Genomic DNA, 26,008 nt, shown 5'->3' on the forward strand with positions numbered 1-26,008 from the left:
GTTTCTTTTTTTGATTTGAAGCGGGGTTTTTTTGCCGAATTCTAGTTTGACAACGACTAGGTTGGAACGTATTCCATCAGGAGACATTAACTTTTTTTTTCCTCCTAACAGGCATTTATCAAAACTTTAAAAAGACTAAAAATTGCTCAAAAGGCTGAACGTATGAGCCACAAAGAGGTTTTACAATAGGAATGAAAAGGAAAAGTATTTCAAGCGTTTTTTTATTTTTTTTTTTAGAGCCAACTTTCTCCAAAGGACTAGTAAAAAAAAAAATCTATGTGTACATTGTCTTAGAGTTGGGAAAATGCAACATAAACTTGAATTAATATTGAAAGTGCTGTGATAATGTGTTATCTGGGCATTTTGGGCATACTCGGATAATATGTTCCAGTCCCTGCGGCTGCATGTCTTTTAGACAGCCGCATCGCAACACATTGCCTGTTAGACAGCTGCAACACATGCGGGGATTGCCTAACATACAAGCCTAACAAACAGGCCATCCTTGCATGTGTTGCAGCTGTCTAACAGACAATGTGTTGCTGCTGTCCAACAGCTGAAAAACATGCAGCCGCAGGGACTGGAAAATATTAACCGAGCACGCCCAAAATACTCGGATAACACCCGAGCATGCTCAGATAACACGATACTCGAGGTCGTTCGCTCATCACCACTACTTAAGCGTCAGCAGTTGCCCATCGTTGTGGATTCACATGGCCGGGAGATTGTTAATAGACATTTATGACAGCGGGTCACAGATCATTTTGCTTATTACTTTTGCCAAATATACATAATTGCCAACCCTCTAATCTAGTTTCTCTACTGGGAATGAATGCAGTTCTGCTGGAGCCAGCTCGGCCGCTTTGTGGTGGGATATTTTGGACCTTCTTAACCCGAGGCGATGAGATTTTACACCACAGTTACCCAGACATGTGCCTACAACCCCTACTCTAGATAATAACCCGGGCCTCACCCAACACAGCCCAGGCCACAGGCTCAAGCTAAGATTTGTGAATGCTATGATTAACTCACGATTATTCTGCAAGATTTACAAGTATTTTTACCTCTTTGATCCCGTTTACCATGTCCCACCCCTTACCGTAGAGACAGAACATTGCAGAATACAGACCTGTCTCCGCCCTGCACAATGCAGAACTATTATAACCAAAATGAACATGGCAGCGCAGATTCCTCTTACAGCCAGGGGGTGATCGAAATGTGGTCCTTTTTCCTTTTCTTCCTCATCATGGGAATGTTGTGTGGAGTCTAAAGAAACACCATAAGGTAAACTCAATACTGTAGCACACACGAGATGTCATATCTATCCAATCTTGAGGAGAGGAACAATTAAAGGGGTTGTCAAGTATTCAGCTACAAGTCTGCAGTTATTGTACGTGACTGCAGACTTGTGAATCCTCACATCGCTCACACTGCACGCTGTCAGAACCACAAGCTTGTGATTTGCATACATGTCGACTAGACGTGCAGCCTTGCTCAATAAAAGTGTATATTGAGTGAGGCTGAATTTAGGGGGTTTTCCACATAGCGATATCGCTAACAATATCGCTAAAGCATTACCGATTTGGTGACGTAGCAGCGAAATCGCTATGTGTGATACCTCCGACCGGCTCCCCCGCTGTCCATCGCTGATCGCGCAGCTCCATTTCTCGTCGGGGGCTTCCTGCTGGCGCCGACGAGCGACGCGCGGACGGAGGACGTCAGGATCGCCGCGTCTGAAAGGTGAGTATGGTCCGCTGTATCGCTGCTGCATCGCTGTGAGATCTGCCTGTGTGGCAGCTCACTAGCGACCATTTAGCGATGCACCAGCGATCCTGACCGGGTCGTATCGTGGTCGGGGTCGCTGGTGCATCGCTAAATGTAAAAGGGCCTTAAGTCTAGTCGGAATGTGGCTGTGATTATGCAAGCCGCTCCCAGAGATTCACATGTCTGCAATTACACAGAGTGACTACAGACTTGTTGCAGAAGGCCGGACAACACCTTTAAGCGCTTTTGATATAAGATTATACAGAATAAGAAAATTAAAGGGCTACTCCAGTCCTCTTGTGCAATCTCACCAGAAGAGGCTCATACCAGTCACTGACCCATTCTGACTAGAAAGTGAGTTAACAACATCACGCTCCGCACCAGCTCAAGGCTTCTCCTAGGCATAGCTAGAACAACGCACCTTCCCTGTAACTGTCCTCAACACTCTCATATACAGTGCTGCGCACACGCATACACACGTGCACTCACACACGCATACACATGCACTCATACACGCATAGACATGCACTCATACATGCACTCACACATATACACATGCACTCACACGCATACATACATGCACTCACACACGCAGACACACATGCACTCACACACGCAGACACACATGCACTCACACACGCATAAATACATGCACTCATACATGCATGCACTCACACGCATACATACATGCACTCACACACATACACACATGCACTCACACGCATACATACATACATGCACTCACACGCATACATACATACATGCACTCACACACGCATACATACATGCACTCACACGCATAAATACATGCACTCATACATACATGCACTCACACACGCAGACACACATGCACTCACACACGCATAAATACATGCACTCATACATACATGCACTCACACGCATACATACATGCACTCATACACGTATACACACATGCACTCACACACGCATTCGTCCCAGCACCTGTTCCCCAGTCGCATCTCCGATCTGTCTCTGCGTCACCACCAATAACCTAGCAAGGTCCCGGAAACTTGGAAGCTCTCATAGGCAATCACTCGTTCCTTCCCTTCTTGCATTTGTGAAAGAACGACCCCCAGGCCATGTAAGCTTCCACCGATGTGAAGGATGAAGGGCTGTGAGAAATCCTCATAGGCGAGTATTGGGGCCTCAGTCAAGGCCATCTTCAAGGCTCTGATGGCTTCTTCCTGGCTACTTCCCCATTGGATAGTCTGATTCTTTGAGCCAGACGGCACTCCCTTTAGTAGTTCCAGCAGCGGATTAACAATATGGGTGAAATTCTTCACAAACCTTCGGTAGTAACCGGTAAGCCCTAGAAAGGCCCGAACGTCTTTCACTATCTTCGGGGTGGGCCTGTCCTGTACTGCTGCTATCTTTTCGCGGGCAGGTCTTACTCTCTCAGCAGGTACAATGTGTCCCAGGTACTTGATTTATTTGCAGAAAAGGTGACATTTTAGGGGCTTCACTTTCAGGTTGTGTTTCTGCAGTCGACTCAATACTTGCTCCAGCCATCGGAGATGTTCTTCAAAGGTGGCTGCATAGACAGAGAGATGAGTGTTGTTTCGAAGTTCAGGTCTCCCAGGCATCTTTCCATCAATCGCTGGAACGTCCCGGAGCGTTAGGCCGAAGAGCATCCGATTAATTTCAAACAATCCCATGGGCAGTATGAACGCGGTCTTTGGCTGATCGTGTTCAGCCATGGGCACCTTCCAGTACCCGCTGGCCAGATCCAGGGACGTAAAATGCTTTGCCTTTCTTAAGGCAGATAACAACTCCTCGATTCTGGGAATTAGATAGGAGTCCCGCACCAAACAAGCATTCAGCCGTCTGTAATCGACACAAAAGCGCAGGGTTTCGTCTTTTTTCCGAACTAAAACAATGGGAGCCGCCCACGGGCTCTGACTCTCCCGTTTGACTCCACTCTGCAGCATGTGTGCCAGCATCTCCTTTACTTCCTTATATATCTGAGGAGGTATCTGCCGATATCTCTCCCGGACTGGGGCAGCATTTCCTGTAGGAATTTCGTGGGTTATAGCTGTGGTGCACCCAAAGTTATCTTCATGGAGAGCAAAGACCTACTGGTAGTGCTCCAGCACAGCTTCCACCTGTTGCAGGGGGAATCACGTCAGTTCGGCCGGCATCTGTTCCAGAATTCGACGACCCTCAGACCTCCAGGTGGATGTTCCTGTGTCATTGTGATGGCTAGGGTCCAGGGGTCCCCTTGCATGACTGGCAACTGTATGGCCTCCGGTTGTACCAGTCTTCCAGCATTCCCAGTACCTCAGCCACTTCACTCTTAGGAGAGAGGGTGAGGTCTTCTCCCAGGTTGACGCACCGCACTACCACGTTACCATCATGGACTGTGGCTAATGTCCAAGCGACGAGGTGCCACAAGGATATCTGATCCATTACGGTTGGCTCTATCTGCACTTCCACCCCTTTGAGAGGCGTACAAACTCGTACTGGCAATGTGAGCACCGTATGACCAGGCGGTAGAATGAGTTCAGCAGCTGCACGGACTATCACCTTTCCTAGAACCTTCCCTTCACTTGACATTTCCTGGGCCTGAGCAACCCATATCTGTTATGAATGAGTCACCGTAGGAGGCAAAAACAGAAATGCTAGCTAAGTCCAGAAAACCAGAGAAGTTGGCAGCTATCGGATTGCAGACCCCTGAACCTATCAACAACAACTAGCAGTAGCCGTGGGGGGTTCCTACGATGCCCTAGACCCCTCGATCACAGCCGGAGAACTGCCTAGCCTAAAGACAGAAAGGGAAATCTAAACTGCCCCAGAGCAGACCCCAAAGCAATAGGCAGCCCCCAACATATAATGACGGTGAAGCAAGAAGAAAAAACACTAACACAGATAGAAAGATAGACTGAGCAAATGATGGGGCCCAAGCTAACTAGATAGGACAGGATAGGAAGGCTGCTGTCTGCAATCCGCGAAAAACCCTATCAAAATAAGAGCCAACAGACTGACAGGGAAAAAGGCCCTGAAGACGCTAGGCTTCAAAAAGACTATGTCAGTACTCAGGTATTTTCTGAAGACAGAGTAAACCGACAAAAAGGAATTCAGCTCACCCCAGCAGGGAATGGCAGAATCCAGAAAAGCAAGGCAAACTAAAACCAAAACACAAATGCAAAAAGGCAAAGCAGAAAACTTAGCTTTTGAGGAGCAGGAATCAGACTGGTCTCCTAGAATTCCACAGAGAAATCACCAGCGAGGCAGAAGGGCGTCGGCTGCCTTATATCCAGTCAGAGATCCCCGTCGCCCAGTCATCCTCTCCCAGCTCAGGTGCTTGGTAATCAGCCTCACTACCTTCCTTCACCAGAAGAGGGAGTTCATCAGACCTCAATGGTGAAGGGGAAAATGAACTCATAACACATATCAATTGTTGAAACACCTTCCTCTGGGGGGGCTCATGGGCTCCATTGGTCCAGAAAAGTATCTTGTGGCTCGCTGATCAAGAGGGTTCTGAGTTCCTTCAGCACATTCATCCAGTGCCAGTGTCTCCGGCGACCAATACGACTCCTTTCCGGCCCACATCTTTGCCGCACACTGTAATCTGCATCTAGACCATCCCTGCGACCAGGATGGGCAACTGATTGGCTGCTGTCAGCTTGATTACTGGTCCCCATTCTGGCCGCGTCACCTCAGGAAAATAGCGCCTAAAATACGTTTCCGGCATGGTGGTTACCTGTGATCCGGTATCGACTAGGCAGCGAACGGCTCGCCAATTCATCTCAGCCCATACGAGGGGACTCATTGAAATTAAACTTTCAGGACTACCATCTCTCCTCCTTGGCCTCTCAGGCTCCGGGCGGCGTACCCCAGCCACGGAGCCCACTAGTTTAATTGGCTGGTGAGGTAGGGACCATCCCCGTCTCGCACACCCTTGGGCGTAGCGTCCGGTGTGCCTACACTTGAAACAAGTCGCATTCCACTCAGCACGGTGCACAACAAATAAGTGGGACTCCGACTCACTCCTTTCTCTTAATATATGTTGGGCTGAAGCGGGCACTCTTCTAAGGCTGGACCTCTCTTCCCGAATTTCCCGGATTTCCTTCTGAATCTCTCGGGCCCACTCTGGTTCTGCCGCGGGCGAGGTGGGTACCTCATTGCGCCAGACCATCCCTGCCAAGGCTGCTGTCCAATACTCCTGCTCTCTTACACGCGCTTCTGCCCCAACTTCTAAGAAGGTCATACATGGCCTAGCACGCAAGCACTCCCGCAAAGCTTGCTTAAGCGATGTGTCTCCTGGACCCGCCACAAATTGGTCCCTCAATATCACCTCAGGGGGACCCACTCCTATTACCCCCACATCATCCCATCGGGCAATATGCGCGTGCATCTCTTGTAGCGCATTAACATATTGTGTCACTCACTGACTCCCCCTCTCTTTGTACACGGCTGAACAAGCGCATCCGTAATTCCCCAACATTGGTGGGGTCTCCATGCATCTCTTCCAGAATCTGTAACACCTTGGTCAACATGCCCCATTCATGAGAGAGGCGAAACTTTACAGAACATCTAGCCTCACTTTCCAGGGCCATTAGAGAAATCTCCGCTTGCATAGCAGGAGTCATAGGATACATCCTCAACATGCTTTTAACCCGCTCGGTCCAGTCCCACAACAATAGAGTATCCTCCGTGAATTTAGGGAGATTGCTGAGCATGGCCCTCAGTGACAATCTGGACTGCGGGGCACCCAGGACAGATTGGTCTGCTGCCTCTGCGTTTGTAGACTGCATCCTGCCGACTACGCCAAATGTAAGCAGTTGCGGGAATGCAATAACGCAGGGAATGCAAAACAAGAAAAAGGAAAGCAATGGTCTCCTCGTAACATTAAACAATGAATAGTAACAAGGGGAGTAAACAAAGGGTTAACGCGACAGTGTGACATGTAAATGGCACTTACTATGGTCTTCTCTGGTCCTCATCCACATATAGTCCGATGGGAGTTGAAGTACCGACAGCGGTCGGCGAGGTGTCCTCAGGTGAAATCCACAAATCACGGTCCAGCTTCTGGTGGCAACGGGCGGTCACCGGTTTTGCACGCTGAACCCCTAGTCCATAAATCTGTGCAGCCAAAGTGGGGAGTGTTGCAAGAGTCTCTGTCCAACACATGTGCTGCTGCGTGTCTATCAGTAATGGGGGACACACCTCAGGGTCCGGCACTCGATACCCTCTCCTCCGGGCGGACACAATACGCTCCTCACCCAGACACGCGATGCTCTGCACACTGTCTTATTAGAGCGTCCGCGTGAACTCTGCCGGGGCATGACTCACGCTGCGGAGTGCGCCGCACGCCTGCCTCCGCTTTCACTGCCGGTGGGAAACTCACTGTTTTTTCTCTGCCTGGCTTAGCCACACCCCCTCTCTCCGGGTCATGGGGCCTGTCCGGTCCCCTATTCTTTCCCCCTGCAATACTGGACGCAGCCTCGACAGTTCCGGACCCGGCAGGACGCAGGTACCAGCAGCCCGGAATTCCTCCTTACACACACACATACACACACTCAGACACGCATACACACATGCACTCACACATACCTACATGCACTCAGACACGCGTACACACATGCACTCACACACGCATACACACATGCACTCACACATACCTACATGCACTCAGACACGCGTACACACATGCACTCACACACGCATACACACATGCACTCACACATACCTACATGCACTCAGACACGCATACACACATGCACTCACACACGCATACACACATGCACTCACACACGCATACACACATGCACTCACACATACCTACATGCACTCAGACACGCGTACACACATGCACTCACACACGCATACACACATGCACTCACACATACCTACATGCACTCACACACGCATACACACATGCACTCACACATACCTACATGCACTCAGACACGCGTACACACATGCACTCACACACGCATATATACATGCACTTGTAAAGGAAATTTGGTTAGGATAAATCTATCCCTGTGTGCGCTGCGGCCGTTCCCAATTATGCTGAGTATATGTCCAAGCTTCTATGTTATTGGTTATCTGAATACTTGGAAGTTTGTTGTTAAGGCTTAGGATTAAGCAACTATGTGTAACTGTCGCTTTTCCTCCAATTAAGCTAAAAATCGAGACATCAGCTCAGGACATCTGGTGTTCAGTTCCTCTTTGTATCTGGAAAGTCCCAATACTGGTCTGGTTTGTGGCGGTCATTTTAAGCAATTGATTATAGAGTATATATTGGCTGTTAATATATACAGGGTGGACCATTAATATGGATACACCTGGGTAGGCCATTTATAAAGCTGGAATTCAAAATGGCCGACTTCAAAATGGCCGCCATGGTCACCACCCATCTTTAAAAGCTTTCCCCCTCCCATATACTAATGTGCCTCAAACAGGAAGTTCATATCACCAACCATTCCCATTTAATTTAGGTTTATCCATATAAATGGCCCGATCTGTACAGTATATATGCAAGTGAGATCTATATGATATATATATTTACATCACACACTCACACACGCATACACACATGCACTCTCACACGCATACACACATGCACACATGCACTCTCACACGCATACACACATGCACTCTCACACGCATACACACATGCACACATGCACTCTCACACGCATACACACATGCACTCTCACACGCATACACACATGCACACATGCACTCTCACATGCATACACACATGCACTCTCACATGCATACATACATGCACACAATGGAAGAACACTTTCTCTTTTAAAAATCTCTGCTGTCAAGGAATGGGAGCATTTTTGTAGATTTCTCAGGTTTTTATTGTCATTTTTCCTCTCTCTCTTCCACAACTTTGATATTTTTCCATCACTTCGCTGTTGTCCTTTGTTGGAAGAATTGCAGTTTTGAAGGTCACCATTCACTTAATTATAAAATGATCTAAAAAATTAGGGCTAAAAAAACACACAAAAAAACTATCCAAGAAAGGTGATATGGTAAAGAAAACAAATAATCTGGCATTGGTTTTTTTCATTCACTTTTGCAGCATTACCTGTGCGATAACTGCGCCGGGCAGTACAATTCCGCGAATAAGAATAGTGATTTATCATTTTCACTTTAAAAAAAAATTCAGAACTTGGTAAGAAAAAAATGTATTTGTGTTGCCCTTTAGGAACACCCATAACTTTTTTATTTTGCCATCAATGTAACTGTGTGACGGTTTGTTTTTTGGTGGCAAGTTGTCATATTGAAAATATTTTTGGTGTATATACAATGTTTTTAAAAAATTTTACTGCTTTTTGGGGAAATGCATCAACCAAATAACAACAATTCTTCCATTTCGACATCTTTTTTCTTTGTCATTTACCTTATGGGTTAAATAAATGTATATTTTCATAGACCAAACTTTTGCGTATGAGGTAATACCAAATATGTTTTTTTATTTCTTTATTTTTCGGGGCAGGGAAAGGTGATGGAGGGAATTTAAATTTTCATGTACATTTTTTAGTTTTTTACTTTTCTTCTATTTTTAAGTCTTATTATTACTACTTTTCTGACTTCATTTTTTAGTCCTGTTAGGGAACTTGAGCCTGCAATATTTTGATCACTTGCGATGTGTGCCGCCAACACTTAGGAACCTTTTAAAAAGGACCTGTTAGCAGGTCAAAAGTGGCCAGTTTTTGCCTCTATCTTGTTCCTCTGAATATTATGGATCTTGTGGGTTTTTGTTCAAAATCCATCATATGGTCTCAGAGATATGGGCCCTTTTATTTAGTAGTTTTTTTACGGTTTTTACTAAGGAGTTGTGGCTCAAAAGGTAATTAGGCAGAGCTGCCTACAGACACGCCCCAGAGGATCATGAGAGCCACGCCCCAGAGGATCATGAGAGCCACGCCCCCTTAAAAAGAACATAAGAATTAGAGCTAAATAAAAAAGCCCATATCGCTGGAACCGCTTGGTGGATTTTAAGAAAACTAAAAAAAAAATGCATAGTCAGGGGGCAGCAAGAATAAATTAAGGGAAAAAACTGGTCAATGTTGACCTTGTGACAGATCTTCTATAAATCCCTCTGGCAGAGATTGACAACAGCATCTAAAGGGATATACCGTGTAGAACGGAGATTAATCAAGTAGCTGATAAGAGGCAGGTGCAGGCTGCATAACACAGCCTGCGCCGCTGTATAAGTCTAAGTCTATTTGTCAGTGCACAATAGTCTACGAGAAAATTGCAGCATAAAAACACAAAAACACTGCGTGAGGAGAACTAGGAAAATAAAAAAGTGAGGAACTGAAGCACTATAGAAGCCATGCATGTAATACGGGTTCGGTTCACGTCATCTTTGTATGTTAAGTTCTATACTGTATATGGGGGCCCCGCATTCAGTACATACGAATCTTCTGAGCTTAATAGAAGGATGAAAGGTAATTTTCCTAATCAAGCATGGAAGCAACCCCAATATCATTGGTCTTTGTCAGGATGTGACCCCATGACATCAGCCCCGGCTTCCTACCTGGGTTACTGCACGCCGATTGAAGGCCGCGAATGATGAGCACCATAGATCTGCTTTGGTTCAGCTCCTGAAAGGTCACAGTATAGCGTCCGGAGTCATTCAGATGGATGTTCCTGAGCAGGAGGGAGGCATTTTCTGGGTAGAACACCACCCTATGCTGAAACCTTCCCACCACAATATGATACTCATTCCTAATCGCGAGGTATGGAGGCTCCCCAGAGCCAGACAAGGTCATCTCCGAAAACAGAACAATAGAATTTTCGTGGTTCCAAATGATCTGCAGCATGGCCGGAGGCTGAGCGACGCTGTAGGTGACCGGCAGAAGAACAGAGTCACCGACTACCCCCTGGACAGGCTCCGTAGGGACCATGATATTTAGGGCTGTGGAGAGAACTGTAAGAAAATAAACCATTAATAATCATTAGAAAAAATCCTTTAAGGAGTACCTGGTTTAGAAAAACCCATTTTCAGATGCTTAAGTCAGAAATCCTAAGGGTATCCTAAGAGAGTACTCCATTAAGGGCTCTCATCTGGAGTGTTTGGACGTCCCTACCAGAACATTCACATTATTGTCAGTGTGCCCAGCGTAATACTTCACTTCACCTGTAGGAGTGCTACAAGGAAACTGAAGACTTGCCGACAGATTCCCAAACACTTTAAAAGGGGTTCTTCACTACTCGGACAACCCATTGTCAATTAATATATTCCCCCATGTTAAAATAATAGCAACCTGTACTCGCATCAGGTATCCCGCTGCTTGCGTGACATTATGTCATGTAAGCCCTGCAGACAATCAACAGCTACTAATGGATCGCTTCACTCACTTCCTTCCAAGGAAAGTGACATCCGGAAGAACTGAGAGCGCAGCAGCACTTCTGACCTCTTCTGGATGTCAGTTTCGTCCGGAGGAAGGAAACGTTTTCACACTGGTGATATTAAGGTTGCAGGACTTTGCTTCCTATAATACAGTGAGTGCAATTTAAATTGTAATAAGTATTTATAGAACAAAGATACAAAGGTTTTTGGCATGAAAAAGTTGCAAATTTTGTTGCATGCTTTTTTTAAGCAAAAAATTTTTACTTTTTGTTATTTTACACCTCCTTTCTTTAGAGCAAAGCAAATAAGGGGGAAATATTCATGTTTGTTTCAAACCTGTGCATAAATACTGTAAAGAACTTTATTCATACATTCATATCATAATCACCCCTTATATCATTTGTGATTTATTGAAGTCACTTTTCTTTTTTGGGGTTTTGTGTTACTTGAGCCAAATTCATCCAAATAACGCACATTGTTCATGAATTTGGAGCAAAATACTAAAAGTTTTTTGTTTTTGTCTGTAACCAATTCCTTAAAAATCGCATGTTTGTCTAAAATAAAATGCACCAAATTGAAAACTCCTCCAGTGACAATTGTTCTAAAGGGGGTCTGGAGTGAGATGCCCCCAAAAATGTGATATTTGGTAAAAGCCGCATTTCGTGCATCTGTCTAAAACATCTGGATAAGCAAAGTTGTTGCGGAGGAGGAAAAAAAACACTTAAAAGGGAAGGTGCCAAAAAAATAAAAATTAACCCCTTCCTGACATGAGACGTACTATCCCGTCCATGGGACCCGGGCCCCTATGCCCATGGACGGGATAGTACGTCTACGTGGTGAGCGCCGCTGATCGCGGCCGGGTGTCAGCTGATTATCACAGCTGACACCCGGCACAATGTGTCAGGGGCGGTCACGGACCGCCCCCGACACGTTAACCCCTTGCACACCGCGATCAAACACGATCGCGGTGTACCGGGGGTTAAAGGGAAGCATCGGCAGGGAGGGGGCTCCCTCCGTGCTTCCCTGAGCCCCCCATGGCAGCGCAATGTGCAGCGCTGCTGCAGGGGGCTCCTTTCCTGCAGGCCCCCGAATCCAAGATGGCGACGGGGGCCTTCGGGGGCCTGCAGGAAGCTGGCTTCCTCAGTGCCTGCAAAGCGCAGGCAAGAGGAAGTCTTCTTCAATGCCTGTGACAGATTGCTGATCTGTCACAGTGATCTGTGATGTGACAGATCAGCGATCTGTCACAGGACAGTGATGTCCCACCTGGGACTATTTAATAAAGTTAAAAAAAATAAAAAAAAAAGTGTTAAAATAATTTTAAAAAAATCGCCAAATAAATTAGAAATAAAAAAAAATATTCCCCCAAATAAATCCATTTTTTGGAAATAAAAAACAAAACAAAACAATAAAAGTACACATATTAGGTATCGCCGTGTCCGTAACGACCCGCCCTATAAAACTGTCTCATTAGTTAACCCCTTTAGCGAACCCCTTAAAAAATAAAAATAAAAAACGAAGCAAAAAATAATGATTTATTATCATACCGCCAAACAAAAAGTGTAATAACGCGCGATCAAAAAGACGCATATAAATATCCATGGTACCGCTGAAAACGTCATCTTGTTCCGCAAAAAACGAGCCACACACAGCATCATCAGCAAAAAAATAAAAAAGTTATAGCTCGCAGAATAAAGCGATGCAAAAATAATTATTTTTTATATAAAATAGTTTTCATTGCATAAAACCGTCAAAACATAAAAAAACTACCTAAACGAGGTATCGCTGTAACCGTACTGACCCGAAGAATAAAACCGCTTTATCAATTTTACCGCACGCGGAACGGCGTAAACGCACCACCCAAAAGAAATTCATGAAACGCTGGTTTTTGTTCATTCTGCGTCCCAAAAATCGGAATAAAAAGCGATAAAAAAATGTCACGTGCCCGAAAATGGTACCAATAAAAACGTCAACTCGTCCCGCAAAAAACAAGACCTCACATAACTCAGTGGGTCAAAATACGGAAAAATTATAGCTCTCAATATGTGGTGATGCAAAAACTACTTTTACAATAAAAAGCGCCTTTTAGCGTGCGACAGCTGCCAAACATAAAAACCGCCATAAATAGTAAATCAAACCCCCCGATATCACCCCCTTAGTTAGGGAAAAATAATAAAATAAAAAATGTATTTATTTCCATTTTTCCATTAGGGCTAGGGTTAGGGCTAGGGTTAGGGCTAGGGTTAGGGTTAGGGTTAGGGCTGAGATTAGGGTTAGGGGTGTGTTGGGGTGCGGGTTGGAGTTAGAATTGGGGGTTTCCACTGTTTGGGCACATCAGGGGCTCTCCAAATGCAACATTGCGTCTGATCTCAATTCCAGCCAATTCTGAGTTGAAAAAGTCAAATGGTGCTCCTTCCCTTCCAAGCTCTGCCATGCACCCAAACAGTGTTTTACCCCCACATGTAGGGTATCAGCCTACTCAGGACAAATTGCAAAACAATTTTTGGGGTCCAATTTCTCCTGTTACCCTTAGGAAATAAAAAATTGGGGGCAAAAATATCATTTTTGTGGAAAAAAATGATTTTTTTATTTTCACGTCCGAGCGTTATAAACTTCTGTGAAGCACTTGGGGGTTCAAAGTGCTCACCACACATCTAGATAAGTTCCGTGGGGGGTCTAGTGTCCAAAATGGGGACACTTGTGGGGAGTTTCAATAGTTTAGGTACATCAGGGGCTCTCCAAACGCACATGACACCCGCAGACCAATCCATCAGAGTCTGCATTCCAAAACGTCACTGCTTCCCTTCCGAGCCCCGACGTGTGTCCATACAGTAGTTTTATCCCACATATGGGGTGTCAGCGTACTCAGGACAAATTGGACAACAACTTTTGCGGTCCAATTTCTCCTGTTACCCTTGGGAAAATGAAAAAATTGGGGACTAATTGATCATGTTTGTGGAAAAAATACGATTTTTTTATTTTCATGCCCGGGCATTATAAACTTCTGTGAAGCCCTTGGGGGTTCAAAGTGCTCACCACACATCTAGATAAGTTCCTTAGGGGGTCTCGTTTCCAAAATGGGGTCATTTGTGGGTGGTTTCCACTGTTTAGGTACATCAGGGGTTTTCCAATCACGACATGGTGTCCGATCTCAATTCCAGCCAAAAACGTCAAATGGCGCTGCTTCCCTTCCGAGCTCTGCCATGCGCCCAAATAGTGGTTTACCCCCACATGTGGGGCATCAGCGTACTCAGGACAAATTGCACAATAACTTTTAGGGTGCTGTTACCCTTGGAAATATAAGAATTGAGGGTGAAAAGATCATTTTTGTGGAAAAAATATGATTTTTTAATTGTACGGCTTTATGTTATAAACTTCTGTGAAGCCCTTGGGGGTTCAAAGTTCTCACCACACATCTAGATAAGTTCCTTAGGGGGTCTAGTTTCCAAAATGGTGTCATTTGTGGGGGGTTTCCACTGTTTTGGTACATCAGGGGTTTTCCAATCGCGACATGGTGTCTGATCTCAATTCCAGCCAAAAACGTCAAATGGCGCTGCTTCCCTTCCAAGCTCTGCCATGCTCCCAAATAGTGGTTTACCCCCACATGTGGGGTATCAGCGTACTCAGGACAAATTACACAATAACTTTCAGGGTCCTGTTACCCTTGGGAAAATAAAAATTGGGGTGAAAAGATCATTTTTGTGGAAAAAATATGATTTTTTAATTGTACCGCTGTACATTATAAACTTCTGTAAAGCCCTTGTGGGTTCAAAGTTCTCACCACATATCTAGATAAGTTCCTTGGGGGGTCTAGTTTCCAAAATGGGGTCACTTGTAGGGGGTTTCCACTGTTTAGGTACATCAGGGACTCTCCAAACGTGACATGGCGTCTGATCTGAATTACAGCCAATTTTGCATTGAAAAAGTTAAACGGCGCTCCTTCCATTCTGAGCTCTGCCATGCGCCGAAACAGTGGTCCCCCCCCCACAAATCAGGTATCAGCGTACTCAGGACAAATTGCACAATAACTTTTGCAGTCCAATTTCTCCTGTTACCCTTGGTAAAATAAAAAAAATTGAACCTGAAGTATTTTTTTTGTGAAAAAAAGTTAGATGTTCATTTTTTTTTAAATATTCAAAAAAATTCCTGTGACGCACCTAAAGGGTTAATAAACTTCTTGAATGTGGTTTTAAGCACCTTAAGGGGTGCAGTTTTTAGAATGGTGTCACTTTTGGGTATTTTCTATCATATAGACCCCTCAAAGTGGCTTCAAATGTGATGTGGTCCTAAAAATAAAATGCTGCTGTAAAAATGAGAAATCGCTGGTCAACTTTTAACCCTTATAACTTCCTAACAAAAAAAAATTTTGGTTCCAAAATTGTGCTGATGTAAAGTAAACATGTGGGAAATGTTAGTTATCAAGTTTTTTGTGTGCTGTATCTCTGTGATTTAAGGGCATAAAAATTCAAATTTGGAAAATTGCGAAATTTTCAAAATTTTTGCCAAATTTCCATTTTTTTCACAAATAAACGCAAGTTATTTGAATGAAATTTTACCACTAACATGAAGTACAATATGTCACGAGAAAACAATGTCAGAATCACCGGGATCCATGGAAGCGTTCCAGAGTTATGACCTCATAAAGGTACAGTGGTCAGAATTGTAAAAATTGGCCCGGTCATGAACGTGCAAACCACCCTTGGGGGTGAAGGGGTTAAACAACTTTGCGCAACTGAGGAGTATGGTCGCCACAGTGGCATTGCCTTCCTCCTAGGGAGTGTGATGTCAGGCTTGGAAGCAATAAAGGATCTCTCTGGCAGTTAACCACAACACACAACACAGTTCCATTCCAGGTCAGCAGAGGGAGCTCTGAACCAAAACTGGGGAGGAACTACTCTCTGGGGGCCAGGAAGGGAGAATGAGGAGTTTGTGTGAGGAGGGCAACGTGTGAGGACGTGAGGAGAAGAGCTGGGAGATTGAGCAGAGAGTTCAGGCTCACTCCCAGCTACAGCGCATGATCTGGAGCCCGGGAACCAAGGCTGTATGGACACTGATGGTCCTGCAACAGAAACCGGAGGAATAGGAAGCTGTAAATGCTCTATTCCCACATAAGACTCGGAGGCACAACAGCGACGTGTGAGCCAGAAGAGAAAGGCTACAGTCGTCTGCCATACGAGGGAGTTCTAAAGAGAATAAATGAGTGGAACTTCAGTGTAACACAGTACTGCAAGTACCTAAAACTAAGTGCTAGGAAGGAGACTACACAACCCATCTGCCTAGAGAGATTCCTAAGTTGCTTCCAGGCTAGCCAGCTCCTGTGCCATCTGTAATCTGGACCCTGGACTGCATTTGCCAAGCAAAGTAAAGGTAAAGTAACTGCACCCTATTGTGTCCTTGCATTCTTCCTGCAAACTCTCCAGCACTGCTACATCTCTGTGCCAAACACTGCACCCTCTTCCTCAACACCTACCCTCTTCATCTACTCTGCCCTGGGACTACAGCCCTGCCTGTGGAGGGCCACCCCATCTTTGCTGCACCCCACCATCTGTCCCAGAGGATATGCCTGCAGCGTCAGCTTAACCTTCATTGCTGAACACCACAGGTGGCGTCTCGAATCATTCACTCATAAACTTTATTCCATCACTTCAACCCTTTTACATGGGCGCCCAGGGCCACGGACCGGGTCACCGCTGCTGTGACATTCCCCTCTGAGAGACCGGCCCGGTACTGAGTACCCCACAGCCATGGGAGGGCGACCCAGTGCGCATGGACGCAAAATACTTCCGGGACATAAGAAACAACTGCGTATGCCGGCGCATGCGCACTACTGATTTTCGGCTTTGCCCTCACTTGGGCAAAGCATACTGCGCACACGCGAGGTCACATTTCAATGTGCATGCGCGAAATATGTGCGCGATCTGCAATATTCACAGCGAAGAATGTGTATAGCAAGCCGAGGAGGGGTGGAGTGACGGAACAGAGGCCACGCCCATCGGACCGGACCGAACAGATTAACATACAGCTCCGGACAAATAAAAAAGGTTTTTAAGGGCGATACATGGGGAGTCAGGGGGTTTCAGAACCAGGTATGGAAGGCATAGCTGACACTCAATTAAATTATATTTTTACCTAGTAGGCCAAAAAAGTGGTGACCGGTTCCCTTTAATATTTCAACATTAAGCGCCAAGATGTGACTATGGTGCACGTTTTCTTACAAATTGTTTTGGGTGTGACTATGTTAATTGAATTTTATTATTGCATTGAGTTAAGCTGCTTTATGAGCACTTTTGTCATAGTGTGATAGAAGACGACTGTATGATCCTTGCTGCACCCACCGAGTCCCAAATCTTACTCGGGTTGCGTCTTTTGAAGCAAATGGCCATCATCCCTGGACAATATGACGGCTGCCAGGTTCCACACTTTCCAGAGCTGCCTTACTGCAGGGCCTCACCCCTGTACAGTGCGGGGCCTCTCCCCTGTACAGTGCGGGGCCTCACCCCTGTACAGTGCGGAGCCTCACCCCTGTACAGTGCGGAGCCTCACCCCTGTACAATGAGGGGCCTCAGCCCTGCACAGTGCGGGGCCTCAAACCTGCACAGTGCGGAGCGTCACCCCTGCACAGTGCGGGGCCTCACCGCTGCACAGTGCGGGGCCTCACCCCTGCACAGTGCGGAGCGTCACCCCTGCACAGTGCGGGGCCTCACCCCTGTACAGTGCGGGGCCTCACCCCTGTACAGTGCGGAGCCTCACCCCTGTACAGTGAGGGGTCTCACCCCTGCACAGTGCGGAGCCTCAACCCTGCACAGTGCGGAACCTCACCCCTGTACAGTGCGGGGCCTCTACCCTGTTCAGTGCGGAGCCTCACCCCTGTACAGTGAGGGGCCTCACCCCTGCACAGTGCGGCATGGCCTCATCCCTGTACAGTGCAGAGCCTCACTCCTGTACAGTGCGGGGCCTCACCCCTGTACAGTGCGGAGCGTCACCCCTGCACAGTGCGGGGCCTCACCCCTGCACAGTGCGGAGCCTCACCCCTGCACAGTGCTGGGCCTCACCCCTGTACAGTACGGAGCCTCACCCCTGTACAGTGCGGAGCCTTACCCCTGTACAGTGCGGGCCTCACCCCTGTACCGTGCGGGGCCTCACCCCTGTACAGTGCGGAGCCTCACCCCTGCACAATGCGGGGCCTCACCCCTGTACAGTGCGGGGCCTCACCCCTGTACAGTGCGGAGCCTCACCCCTGTACAGTGCGGAGCCTCACCCCTGCACAGTGCGGAGCCTCACCCCTGCACAGTGCGGAGCTGCTCCTGTGTATGTGAGCTTGGTGACGGTGCACAATGCTAGTGATAAAAGCTTTTAGTGAAGCAGCTCTGTAAGTGTTCAGGAAAGGAGCCATCACGTCACTGCAGAGGAAATAGAGCACGTAGTGCTGATAATAGGACGAGTAAAAGCCCCTGCACTATGGAATGTTCACGACGTTTAGGCTAAGTTCACACTGGGTGTTTTTGATCCATTTTTTATGTTAATTTTCAATTGTGTTTTACAGTACCAGCTGTAAGGTAGCGCTTATTGTTAGTGTTGGGGGACACTCACTTGACTGTGATATTGATGCATAAAGGAACACTTTCCACTTATCAGTCTAGTGCAGTTTATTATGCCTTCATAAACCGCTGAGGAACAAGTTACACGTCACATGCTTACACATAGTCCATCACAATCCTTTGAACACGGCTTTAACATGCTGTCACTAAACATGCTGGACCTCGTTGTCCAGTTACCGTGGGTGGCAGCACGCCGAACAGTTCATTAGTGTCCATAGAACATCACAGGCACCAACAGTTATATCCCCATGTCCAGGGTTACCTCGCAGGAGCTCCTGCTCCAGATGCCGACTCTTTGGTAGTCCTCTCTCTCAAGGAAGCTGCCGAACTGGGATCACCGTCTCGGACAACGCCTTGCTCACCAGGCCACCTGACAGTCCAGATCCACAGACAGACAGTAGCTCCCCCAATGCAGTGCTGTCACTGACTCTGCAAACGCACGTGGCCTGTCTGTGTGCTATTCAGGACGTCTGTCACCACTTTGGAACCGTCCAACACACAGGCCTCACCAGGTGCTATTCGGGGATCCGACCCTCCTCCCAGGGTCTCCCAACACACCGGCCACCAGGTCAAGGGCCTCAGCGGGTGCTATTTAGGACGTCCGTCCCCTCCTGAGACCATCCAACACTCACGCCTCACCAGGTCCAAGGTCGCAGCACGTGCTCCAGGGATCCGATCCTCCTCCCAGGATCTCCCAGCACTGACCCTCCAGAACCTTGCACCCTGAACCATTCAGGTACACACTCTCTCCCATATGACCAGACCTCAGGCATGTTATATGGTCCGTAGACACACCCACAGGTGAGGTATGGATCACATGGCTCATGACCTCATTGCAGGTCCTTTCAACACACCCAGCCACACATACACAGGCTTTACATTGGGCGTTCAGACACACGCCCCTGGGTGGGTTTGTAGGTGACTGGTCCCACCCATCTCACCAAGTCACCTGGAAGCTTCCCTAATACACAGTAACAAACCTGTTATGATTCGGTCACCGAGGAGGATTACGGGAAATTAGCTAAGCAACCAGGAAGCCAGAAAGGTTGGCAACTTAGTGGATTGCGGACCCCTAAACCTAACAACACAACTAGCATTAGCCGTGGGATGCGCCTACAATGCCCTAGATGCCTCGGCACAGTCAAAGAGTTAACTAAGCCTAAAGAGAGAAAGGGGAAAGCTAAACTGCCCCAGAGTAGAACCCCAAAGAAATAGATAGCCCCCAAACATATATTGTCGGTGAGACAAGATGAGGCACAAACGCAGGCAGAAAATACAGTGCGCAAATGATGGGGCCCAAACTGTCTAGATAGGACAGGACAGAAAAGGCACTGTCTGCAATCATGCAAAAACCCTAAAAAATCCAACATGTCTGATATACAAAAACACTGAGGCCACACGACCTCTCCCCCACTAGATCAGCATTCTGGTGTGAACTGGAAGCAAAGCAAAAGATACTAATATAACAGGGGATTAGCAATACTGAACAGAATGACATAAGCTGAGAAATCTGAGCGGGGTGCAGCACAAATCCCAGCAGGGAATAATGTTGAACCCACACAGCAAGGCAAAAAGCAGAAAAAGGCAAAACTATATCAAATGCAAAAGATTCCAGCAAACAAATAACTTATCTGAATGTTGCAAGACTAAGGAGGGGAAAAAGCAGACTTCACAGTGCACAGGAAGAGAAACCAAATCACCAGCAGCAACTGAAGGAAGCTTGCTCACTTAAATCCTCCCTGTCAGTAACCCCTGATTTCCAATCATCGTCTTCAGGTGATAGACTTCTGTCAATACGACCAGCTCCACTACCGGCGGCAACACACAACACAAACCCTCAGCAGTAGATCTGCTGATCAATACATGTTCCAGCTTCCATCACAGGGCTACCCACCCTGTGATACATATCGGCCATTTACAATCCTGCCGCTCATCATTTCCTCATCACAATAAAGGAAACGCCTGCATGCATGTCCTGGGAAGGCCATACAGTGCCCCCTAGCTGTCACAGGGGTCACTGCATCACACAGCAAAGCCTATAATTCAGAAATCTCCTGCACACACATTGTTTTTTTTGCACCAGTATTTTGTGCTTTGCATGTTTTTTTTATTACATAGAGCATGTCACTTCTTTCAGCATTTTTCACCCATTAAAAGCAATGGGTAATGAAAAAAGAAAGTACTGCAGTATATGAAGCCCATTTATTTTTGCGATTTTTCCCGGTTTACATCTTGTCTTGGTCTCCTGAGATAGCAGTTGGAATAGGACAGTTTCATTAAATTAGTGATGCGTAAAAAGTAAACATTGGCCAACAAAGGTGTGAGATTGAACAATGTATGTGGCTGACCAAGATGTGAGACTGAACAATGCATGTGGCTGACCAAGGTGTGAGATTGCACAATGTGTGAGCAAATAAATGGCTGACAAAAGTGTCTTAGGAAAATTATTCCAGACCAATTCACCTCCCCACTGTTACATTTGTATGAGTATATTTTCATGAACATATGTCTTGTATTGTGACCTATGTTCATGCTTCGGTGGTGTAAGCAAATCTGAACTTTGGGATCCTGAAAACCACACCAAAATATGCATTTTTGATGCTGCTTCTTTTCTGCCAAGAGTGCAGGTTTTGCTGCACAAAAATAAACCCAGCAAAAAATGCCTGGAGTGAACTTAGCCTTATGAAGTGCAACTTTTTAAAACGTTTCAAACTCAGTTAAAAAGGCTCGGTGATGTAAAACGTGAAATATTGATTCTACACAGAAGCGTTATATCTTACGATCTGACAGATTTATCAAACATTAATAAATTGGTGCCAGTAACAGCAATGCAACCACAAGTAAAACTAACTTATAAATCCTAAGGAAAGTTTTATAGCAATTCGTGCTGCTAGAGGTCATGCACTGTTGTGAACACTTTTGACCTGGCTTCTGAGTTTGGGCTCCCTCTGGTGATTGCTGCTGGTAATGGAGCTGGTCTGGCTGACAGAAGTCAATCACCTGAGCAGGATGATTGGAGTGATTTGAGTGAGCAACCTTCCCTCAGCTCTTGCCGGTGATTTGGTTTTCTTCGTGAGCATTTTGGAAGTCTGCTTGCCTCCTGCTTCGTCCTGCACCTTTCAAATAAGCTATTTGTCTGCCTGAATCTTTTTGCATTTGCTCCATTTTTTGCTTTTCTCTGATTTCTGCTTTGCTGGTGTGAGTACAGCCTGGTTCCCTGCTGGGACCTGTGCTGGACTCTGTTCCATATGCCACAGCTTATGTCAGTCTTGCAGTATTTCTAATCCCTTGTTATATCAGTATCTTTTGTTTGCGTCCAGTCACACCAGAGTGCTGATTTAGGGGGGGAGAGGTCGTGTGGCCTCAGTATTTTGCATATCAGACGTGTTGGAATTTTTCTTAGGGTTTTTTGCGTGATTGCAGACAGAATAGGACAGGAAAGGATACTATCTAGACAGTTTGGGCCCCATCATTTGCTTACTCTATTTTCTGCCTGTGTTTTGTGCCTCATCTTGTCTCACCGGCAATATATGTTCGGGGGCTATCTATTCCTTTAGGGGTCTACTCCGGGGCAGTTTAGCTTTCCCCTTTCTCTCTTTAGGGTACCGTTACACATAGCGATGCACCAGCAATCCCGACAACGATATGGATCGCTAAGTGGTCGCTAGTGAGCTGCCACACAGGCAGATCTTACCAGCGACATCGCAGGGGTCGGGGGTCGCTACTAACCTGTCAGACGCGGCGATCCTGCGTCCTCCCGCCCGCGTCCACGCGTCGCTCGTCGTCACAGCAGGAAGCTGACGACGAGAAATGATCCAGGACCTTCTCGCGCGACCAGCGATAACCAGCGGGGGAGCCGGTCGGAGGTAAGTATCACATGTAGCGATATCGCTAGCAATATCGCTGCTACGTCACAAAATCGGTGACTTTACAGCGATATTGCTAGCGATATCGAAGTGTGTAACGGGGGCTTTAGGCTTAGTTAATTCTTTGGCTGTGCTGAGGCGTCTAGGGCATCGTAGGTACGTCCCATGGCTATTTCTAGCTGTGTTGTCAGTTTAGGGGTCTGCAATCCGCTAAGTTTCCAACCTCTCTGGCTATCTGGTTGCCTCGCCTATTCCCCTGCTATCCTCCTCGGCTACCTAATCATAACAATGCACATAGTCATTATGTGCAGGGTGCACTCACTTTTCACAGTGGCAGTTGAAGAAGTTTGCACCTTAGGCCTCGGTCATACATCTGTGTTTCCAGTATGTGTGCTATGAGTTTTTTTCCACGGATCTCACACATACCCATTATAACCTATGGGGTTATGCTCATGTCTGTGTTTCTACACAGACTGAAAAACACATGGACATATGTAGATGACAAAAGCAAATACAAGTTTACGGGTCTGTGAAAAACACGCAAAGTATATTAGAATTTATTTATTTCTTCATCAGTGATGAGCGCATGTGCTCGGATAACGTCGTATGCTCGGGTGTTATCAGAGTCTCGGGCGTGCTCGTATATTATGCACAGCACTGGTATCACAGATGCCCCGGGCAGCGCAGCCATGGTTCTGCGGGACCCTAGTTCTACTGCCCCTCCAGCCAGTTTTCCTGTTTCTCTTCAGTGAGCTCATTAGTCTGTTGTACTTAGTTCTCTGCTGGAGGCGGGGCGGGGCTCATTACTATGTAACCGCCAGCAGTCAGTCCCTGGCTGCCAGTTATAGGTTGTACTCGCTCTGGTTAACGCCTGTGAATGTAATGGCTATTCCTATTCAGAGCGTGGCTCACTTAGGCCTCTTTCACACATCAGTTTTTTGCCGTCAGGCGCGATCCGGCTTTTTTTTGTAAAACCGGATCCGGCAAAATGCAATGCCGGATCCAGTTTTTCCCCATTGACTTGCATTAGCGCCGGATGGCATTGCGTTTCATCCGTTTTTTGCCGGATCCGGCTACTTGTCTCATTCCGGCGTCTGGAAAAAACGGCTACTGTAACGTTTTTTGTCTCCGGCGAAAAAGCCGGAAGCGCCGGATCCGGCGCTTCCAGCTTTTTGCTACAATGAAAGTCTATGGGCGCCGGAATGCGCCGGATCCAGAAAAAGACGGATCCAGCCACCGGATCCGTTTTTTTAAGTCTGCGCATGCTCAGATCCAATTGGCCAGCCCCCAGGAAACAGATATAACCTGCTAGACGGATCCAGCAAAAAAACGGATCCGTTTCTACAGTTCTCCAAAATTTATGCCGGATCCGTTTTTTCTAAAAATAGCCGGATCCTGCCTGACGGCAAAAAACTGATGTGTGAAAGTAGCCTTACTGACCATCCTTCTGCATGATTTTCTCGCGCCCCGTACCTCCTAGGTCTGACCCGGCTTCCTGACCAGTCCTGCCACCAATCCCCACTGACAAGCAGCTACTCTGAAGACTCAACCTCGGGTCCCTGTGTAAAGGCCCTTTTACATTCAGCGATGCACCAGCGATCCGACCAGCAATCCGAGCCGGTCAGGATCGCTGGTGCATCGCTAAATGATCGCTAGTGAGCTGTCACACAGGCAGACCTCACAGCGATGCAGCAGCGACGCAGCGCACGATACTCACCTTTCACACACAGCGATCCTGGCGTCCTCCCGCCCGCGTCCAGCGTCGCTCGTCGTCACAGCAGGAAACTGACGACGAGAAATGGAGCCGGACATTCTCGCGCGATCAGCGATGGACAGCGGGGGAGCCGGTCGGAGGTAAGTATCACACATAGCGATATCGCTAGCAATATCGCTATAACGTCACAAAATCGGTGACGTTATAGCGATATCGCTATGTGTAAAACCCCCTTAAGTCCAGATCCCTGTTAAAAGGTAAATCCAGAGATCTCTTGGGACCTGATCGTCAAAGCAGCTACCGCAAAGCCTGTTCATAAGAAACCTTTTTAAGAACTGTCAAATGACCTCCGACAGAGCCGTGTTACCATACCGAACATGCTTAAAGGGCATTCAACCACTTCATCATACCAAAAATGAATACACTGAATAAAGTAATAGACCACATGATAGACCTCCTGGACTATTAGACCCTAGACCAGATCTTGTTTGGATTGCAGAATAGACCACTTTTCTACAGACCCCAGACAATGCCCCTAAGGCCGGGATCACACTACTGTGTGTGATGCAAGAATCTCGCACGAATCTCTCGCATCAACACCCGGCACTGCCGCCGGCACTCGGACAGAACCTGCGGTTGCATGTATTTCTATGCAGCCGCAGCTTCGGTCCTGAGTGCTGGCGGGAGCGCCGGGTGTTGATGCGTGAGACTCATGTGAGTTACTCGCATCACAATGCTAGTGTGATCCCAGCCTAACACAGACCCTCAACCTGTCCCCTACTTACACACACTTCAGACCAACGCTTAAAGGGATTATCCAGGATTGGAAAAAATATAGCTGCTTTCTCCTAATAACAGCGCCACCCCTGTCGACGGATTGTGTGCGGTATTGCACTCTTCTTCTCTCCCAAGCATAGTCACTTAACTTACACCAGGACTTGGGAGTTAGAAAGGGGGCACTAGAGACTGAAGAGTGAAGGATTAGGGAGCGGAAAGTACGATTCTAAAAAAAGCCACAGATTTCTCCAGTTAATTAGATCTCTTACTAAATCTGAAACATTTTTGGTAGAGTTGGCAATTATAGTAAGCTGCAGATAACGCTGTTACAGATAAGTAATGAGGAGCACTAATAATATGCGCACACATGTGTTGCAGGGCAGTTATCCGCAGTTTATGGCTGCAGCTAAATCAGAAGAGGGTAAGGTGGGGACATCTAGGACTACTATGCTTGTGTAGCCATCTGGGTATAAGCAAACATTGGGCTTCCAGAACTGCAGCTGTGTAAGCAGCTGAACAAACCAAAGAGAATTGTATCCTTGTAACCAGCTGGACAAACAGAAGAGTCCTTGGCTTCCAGGACTGTATCTGTATCACCAGCTGGACAAACAGAGGAGTCCTTGGCTTCCAGGACTGTATCTGTATATTCATCATGACCATGAACATACTGTGGCATACAAAAGTTTGGGCGCCCCTGGTCAACATTACTATTATAAACATTTAAGCAAGTTGAGCATGAAATGATCTCTAACAGGCCTAAAGTTACAGATGACACATTTCCTTTGTATTTTGGGCACCCTTGGAGATTTGTGAGCTTAGATAACTTTGACCAAGGTTTTGGACCTTAATTTGCCTGTTAGGGTTCTGGCTTGTTCAGTATCATTGTAAGGAAAGGCCAGGTGATGCAAATTTCCCAACTTTAGAAAGACCCAGCCTCCTCTAACCTTGTGTC

At 46.7% G+C, this 26,008-nt stretch overlaps 1 long non-coding RNA gene across 1 annotated transcript in view; it reads right to left on the reverse strand.

The window, feature by feature from the left end:
• Positions 1 to 1,073: 1,073 nt before the first annotated feature.
• LOC141054066 (uncharacterized) overlaps positions 1,074 to 26,008 on the reverse strand; it is a 36,056-nt gene continuing 11,121 nt past the window's right edge. The window contains exons 2-3 of the long non-coding RNA XR_012221338.1: positions 10,289 to 10,681; positions 1,074 to 1,263 (exon numbers count right to left, since the gene is read on the reverse strand). This is a non-coding gene — a long non-coding RNA (uncharacterized lncRNA). The remainder of the gene's footprint in view (positions 1,264 to 10,288; positions 10,682 to 26,008) is intronic.

Source organism: Dendrobates tinctorius, unplaced genomic scaffold (genome assembly GCF_039654945.1).
Source record: "Dendrobates tinctorius isolate UK_male_01 unplaced genomic scaffold, ASM3965494v1 ptg000173l, whole genome shotgun sequence".
NCBI lineage: Eukaryota > Metazoa > Chordata > Amphibia > Anura > Dendrobatidae > Dendrobates > Dendrobates tinctorius.